Raw genomic sequence first — 7,027 nt, forward strand, 5'->3', positions numbered from 1 at the left:
TTTTGTAGTCTTCGGTCAGCATCCTCGGATCCCATTTCCCGTCTCCACCTCGGTGGACAATCCGGCTGCGGAATCTCTCGTTAGCAAATTTTCCTCCATTTGGGAGAGTACCCGATCCGCCCTCCTTCAGTCGTCCGAGCAGATGAAGAAACACGCTGACAAAAAACGCCTGGATCCTCCACAATTCCGTCCTGAAGATAAAGTCTGGCTCTCGTCCAAGTATGTCCGGCTCAAGATTCCTTCCTACAAGTTAGGGCCTCGGTTCATCGGCCCACTAGAAGTTATCAAACAAATCAACCCAGTGGCCTATAAATTGAAACTCCCGGCCAACTTGCGGATCCCTAACTCCTTCCATGTATCTCTCCTCAAACCCGTGGTACTTAACTCTTTTTCCAAGTCTACAGGTACGCCTCCTGCTCCGGTTTCCGCTGAAAACGAGTTTGAGGTAGAGAACATTCTGGCCACCAAAAGGGTAAGAGGAAAAACCTTTTTTCTGGTAGATTGGAAGGGGTTTGGTCCTGAGGAGAGAACGTGGGAGCCCCGGGAGAACATCCATGCCCCTCTCATCCTTGATAAATTTCTGTCTGGCCTAAAAAAGGGGGGGCCTAAAGGGGGGGGTACTGTAGCGTCGGCGTCCCTGCCTCCTGCTAGGCAGGGACGCTGTTCCCCTCACCTCTCCACTCCGTGCCCGGCGTCCTCCTCCCGCTCTGCTGGCAGCGCGCGCTGCATCCCGGCCACTGTGCTTAGGGCGCGCTCGCTCCCCCTCTCTTAAAGGGGCCGCGCGCGCCGTCCTAAGGAGTCCCCGGCCAATGGCCGGAGGACCTCACCATATATAAGGCACCTCCTCCAAAATGGAGGTGCCCGAGCAATGTTGTTGCAAAGCCTTCACTCTGCTTCAGCCCTCAGGTCCCGTTACCAGTTACCTGCCAGTCACCTGTCAGATTCCTGCTTGACAGCTGCCTGATATCCGTTTACCTGCTTGCAAGCCTGCGGTCCGACGGTCTGCCTTCCGACACCTGTCAGTCTGTCTATGGACCAGCCTGCCCGCTCACCTGGGAGCGCTCATCTGCTACCTGCCTGCTAGCCTGCCTGGAGGCTCCGCCGTCACTTGCCGTGACCACCTGCCTGTCCAGAGACTCTTGTCTGCTCACCTGGGAGCGCTCATCTGCTACCTGCCTGCTAGCCTGCCTGGAGGCTCCGCCGTCACTTGCCGTGACCACCTACCTGTCCAGAGACTCTTGCCTGCTCACCTGGGAGCGCTCACCTGCTACCTGCCTGCTAGCCTACCTGGAGGCTCTGCCGTCACTTGCCGTGACCACCTGCCTGTCCAGAGACTCTCGCCCGCTCACCTGGGAGCGCTCTCCAGTCACCTGCCTGCTGTCCTTCTACCCAGAGACTGTCCCTGTCACTTGCCGTGAGTACCCGTCCTTCTACCCAGAGACTGTCCCTGTTACTTGCCGTGACTACCTGCCCTTCTACCCAGAGACTGTCCCTGTCACTTGCCGTGACTACCTGCCCTTTTACCCAGAGACTGTCCCTGTCGCTTGCCGTGACTACCTGCCCGTCTTCCCTGGGAGCCACCCGCTTCCTTACAAGGACCGCCCCCTTGTATAGTTGCTCAGAGGTTCCGCCTCCCAGACCCGTTACACACAGTCACCAGACCTGAACACAATCGAGATGGTTTGGGGTGAGCTGGACTGCAGAGTGAAGGCAAAAGGGCCAACAAGTGCTAAGCATCTCTGGGAACTCCTTCAAGATTGTTGGAAGACCATTTCCAGTGACTACCTCTTGAAGCTCATCAAGAGAATGCCAAGAGTGTGCAAAGCAGTCATCAAAGCAAAAGGTGGCTACTTTGAAGAACCTAGAATATAAGACATATTTTCAGTTATTTCACACTTTTTTGTTAAGTATATAATTCCACATGTGTTAATTCATAGTTTTGATGCCTTCAGTGTGAATGTACAATTTTCATAGTCATGAAAATACAGAAAAATCTTTAAATGAGAAGGTGTGTCCAAACTTTTGGTCTGTACTGTAGGTATTGATGAAATCATAATTACAGCTCCTTTAAATAGATGGCATTAGTTCGGGGTATATACTTCTGATAATCTTTGACAACCGCACTTAAAGCGTGCGGTCCAAGAGGTGTGTTGTTTCATGCGCTCGCCGGCCCTCTAAGTGATGTGATCACAAGTTGCCAACAGGTTGCCATGGCAACTGGGATCCTGCTGATGTCCTCCATGGCAGCCATGTTTGTACTTCTGTGAAACCCCACCACAAACTGGGCTTTTAAAAGGAAACTGACAGCTGATACACGCTGTACAATCCACGGGCAGCATGTATCAGGCGCTGGCTGTACGATCTAAGCCATATATGTCTGACTCTGACATACTGCGGCGTTGAGGAGAAAACACATTTTAAAAGCCGCTGGGGACCAAGCTGTGCTGGAGACTTTCCAGATCTCCACCTATATGTTCACAATGGCAGAGATCTGTCAATCTAGGGTAGTGGATTTGAATCACCCACCTTTTCCATTTTTTATTTCTTTTTCTATTAAAAAAACATATTTGATATCACCACGTGCATAAAAGTTTGATAGATCGAAATATAAACAGCTTGAAGATAATTTTGTAAGGTTACTTTTCCTAATGATTTCAGACTGACAAAGCTGCTTTGTTAGCACAACATGGTCATATATACTGTATGTGCTGGCAAATGCAATGCCAGCAACGTGTACTTTTTGCCTGATCCTTTTCTGTCTGCTACCATAAGTATGCAGCATATTTCCAACCATATTTCTACATTCAGATATGTGTTTCTGTAAGCAATGGTGTAACTTGAAGTTCATAGGCCCCAATGCAAAAGCTCCGACGGGGCCCCCAAATTATTGCAAGTCTTTATAGCAATGGTCTTTTCATATGGGCCGTCACCTTTTGGGCCACCTATGCTCCAGGGCCCGGGTACGATTGCAACCCCTGCACTTATTATAGTTACACCCATCTAGAAGTGCATTTACGGTATAAGAAAAGCATGTCCGATTAAAAATAGATTTGATTATAAAAAAAAAAAAAAGTCTCCGCAACAGAAATTGACATGCTGCGACTCATAAAGCCGTGCCGATGGTGAGTTTACGCGGAATCAAATAGAAGCACAATGTCCAAAACGCTGCTATTATAGGTCGTGGGCACGCCGCCTAAAGATATGTAGTCAAAGGAAATAAATTCCATCCCCAGACAGCTGTTAAGGATTCTAGCCCTTCATCAGTGTGGAGCAGGGTACTGGATGGTTTGGCGAGCAGCCTTTGATGTTGGTTTATGGGGTTGAGTTTTTCTTTACAGAGACTACTAAATAGTGTAGGAAATCTGATAGGCTAGGTAATATTCCCTGGAGAAAAGCTATGCAAAGTAGCTGTTTTCTAGAAACGAGCTGTCTCACAAATGACACCTATAGAAAGTGTCTACCCTATAATAAATGTCTGAACCTTTAACGAGCTGTGCACCATGACTATGAATATTTAGCTAAACCAGAATCTTCTTCAGAAGGAAAACAACTATCCCATCATCAGTGGTGTGGAATGGAGCAGACATCACTGTTCATTTTAGGAGCTAAGCCAGCTACCTTTTCTTGCTGTGCATCAGCTATGACAAAGAAAGGGGCTGGTTTAACTATTGAAATGAGCCAGACAGCCACCTTCACCTACACTAGGGCTTCTCAATCCTTATCTCCGGGGTTCTCACTAGACCAGCTAATATAAGGACTGTGCCTCACAATCTAGAGTGGAAGCCAATGCTAAACTTAAAAATATCTCTTAATTCTGATTTTTTTTGTCTCATGAACTCAGTGAGACATTAAAGCACCACTCCAGTGTTGTTTTTTTTATTTTTCCGCTGTAGTGGTATAGATAATGCATGTTCCCTGCAACTACTAATATACTTACAAGCCGCCGACTTCTGTTCTTCCCGACGCCACTATAGTCAAGCTTCCCTATGTTGTGACCACAACCTCTGACTGACCAGAAGACCAAGGTAACGGTCCCAAGCCATGAATGCAAGTCTATGAGAGCCTTGTTCTGGCACTTATAGACTTGCGTATCCCGACGCGCGTTTCGCCTTTGCTGGCTTTAACGAGGGATCCCTCGTTAAAGCCAGCAAAGGAGAAATGCACGTCGGGATACGCGGGGTTCAGTGCCAACACACTGGTGGTAAGCATGCTTGTTTCATTTCATCTTTTATCTGCTCCCCTTCTTATCATATGAGGGATTCACTGCTCTAATTGTGGGTATTTGACCTTAATCTATGAATTGTTTCTTCGGTATTTATTTCTGCATATCTGCACTTTATATTTTTACCACTAGGGGAAATATTACAATTATCTATTCCACAATTTTGTGATTTATGTAAATTTTGAAGAGCTATTCCTATTTTAATTCATAGTTCCACTTTTTGAGCCTTTGAATATAATTATTTATTGGTATTTAGATCATGCATTTTGCGGTTTTGTCTGCATTTACCGACCATGTGGAAATTTTAAATACATCTTCTTGGGTTTTTCATGTCTCTAAGCATTAATTGCCATTTATAGCATATTATACATGTCCCCATGATTTTGTGTATTTGTTTATTTATTCATTTATCTTGGCACTTTACCCTATATACAAACACCTGTTGGATCCTGTACTATTCCATATTTGTCTGTCTAATTTTATTCAATAAAGTTTTTTGATTTTCATTATTGTCTGTTGTGCATTCTAGTTGAAGGGGATCATACCTCCAATGTGTAGGAATACTCCTGTCACATGCAAACAAGCATGTCAACAGGGCGAGGAAGTAGCATGAAATCACTCACATCTCACTTGTGATATAAATACACCCACACAGGTAAGTGCATTAGCATATAGAAACAATGGAATAAATGCTAAATTTATAAGAAAGCCTGATGTCAAAATTGCCTGTGGGTGATCCTGAAAGTAGACTGGAGTGGTGTACAGATTAGCATGCGGTGCCGCAGCCCCACTGCACACACTGCCAGTTCATCTGCATCGGCATGCTATACCGGATCTCTGTTCTGTATGTAGGCTCATGTTGTCTGCAAAAAATACATGTCTGCAGTGCACAGGCACAGAGTGGAATCACTCACGACATATATACGCAGGCAAGTATTCAAGAGTTAAGAAGATGGAGTAAGTGATAAATTGGTAGGCCTGATATCCATTTTGCCGGTGGATGATATTACAAGGTTATAAAACAAAAAGTAAAATCTTGGTGTACCTACAGAAGGAAACCCTAAAATAGGAAAAATGACTTTTGCAAAATACTATACATATTGGGATCAATGAATCGATAACTGTGGTGATAACAATGAAATATTGTACATAACATGGATCAAAGCACCGAAAGTCAAAATATTGTTTCTATACAGTACAGACCAAAAGTTTGGACACACCTTCTCATTTAAACATTTTTCTGTATTTTCAGGACTATGAAAATTGTACATTCACACTGAAGACATCAAAACTATGAATTAACACATGCGGACTACCACTTGAAGCTCATCAAGAGAATGCCAAGAGTGTGCAAAGCAGTCATCAAAGCAAAAGGTGGCTACTTTGAAGAACCTAGAATATAAGACATATTTTCAGTTGTTTCACACTTTTTTGTTAAGTATATAATTCCACATGTGTTAATTCATAGTTTTGATGCCTTCAGTGTGAATGTACAATTTTCATAGTCCTGAAAATACAGAAAAATCTTTAAATGAGAAGGTGTGTCCAAACTTTTGGTTTGTACTGTATATACCTAAGGAGTATTAATAATATAAATGAGTAATAATACATCATATATCAGACAGGGTTATTATTATACTATAATAAATAATTGTCGTAGCTAAAGGAGATGTGTTTAAAAGATATAGACAATAAGGTTAAACTACAGTCTCATAAAGTTTATTAAAGTAAGTCAGTCAGCAGGATTTCACACCCCAAACTACTTATATGGGCATGTAGCTCTTTCAAAGACAAGTCCAGCAATATCTTTACATGGCCAGTCTGTTCATCAGTTACTGAGAAATCAGCAATTGAATTGATATGCCATATGCCCGAGGATCCTCAGACTGGCCTCCAGCTCTCCTTACCGGAGCGTGACAGCGTCATAGAAATTCATGCTGTCACGCTGAGGTCAGATGCCGCTAATGGGCTGCAGGCTCACACCTCCCTCGGACATAGTTCTGTGAGCGAAACAGCCCATTACTGGACGCTGACTGTTATGTTACGTGAGCGCTGCTTTCAATGAAACACTGACATCGCTGGAACGGTGTCAGTGTAAGAGGAGAGTATAAGGCTACGTTCACACTTTGAGCATTTGGTCAGTATTTTACATCGGTATTTGTAAGGGTGCTTTCACATTGCGCTTAGTACACGATCGGTGACCCCATCAGGGCATACATCTGAATCCCCCCTGAATCTGACGTATGCGCCAATGGGGCCATAGGCTGTAATGGTGGGTGAACGTGCGCTATGCCGTGCATCATATTCAGGCGTGTACGCCTACTGGAGGGCCACCGAGCGTGTACTGAAAGCAATGTGAAAACAGCCCTAAGAGCGGAACAGTCAGAGGAAAAGTATAATAGAAACAAGTCACCACGTCTGCATTTATCACCCACTCCTGGTTTTGGCTTCCATGTCACTCTCCACAAGGAGAAACTTTACCCCTTGGGTCCCAGTCAGACACCCCTCACCCAGCCAAATCAGATCTCATACTTTGCACTGATGAGGGGCAATCCCTCTGAAACAACGTGTCAGCAAATTGAGATTCTGGTTTGGCTTTTATCCCAAGTCATGTGGCAAGTGGTCGATAATGACTTGTAGGATTGCTGCTTCCTGTAGGTGGCGCTAGAGTTCTAGTCCTCTTCCCAGGGGAGCATTGAATGGCGTTTAAGTCTCCCCATACAGGCATACCAGACCTGGCATGTCACTCTCCACAAGGAGAAACTTTACCCCTTCACTGCTGAGGTAAAATACTGACCAAATACT

Source organism: Phyllobates terribilis, unplaced genomic scaffold, assembly GCF_046119375.1.
Source record: "Phyllobates terribilis strain yellow unplaced genomic scaffold, ASM4611937v1 Scaffold_1__5_contigs__length_1240528914, whole genome shotgun sequence".
NCBI lineage: Eukaryota > Metazoa > Chordata > Amphibia > Anura > Dendrobatidae > Phyllobates > Phyllobates terribilis.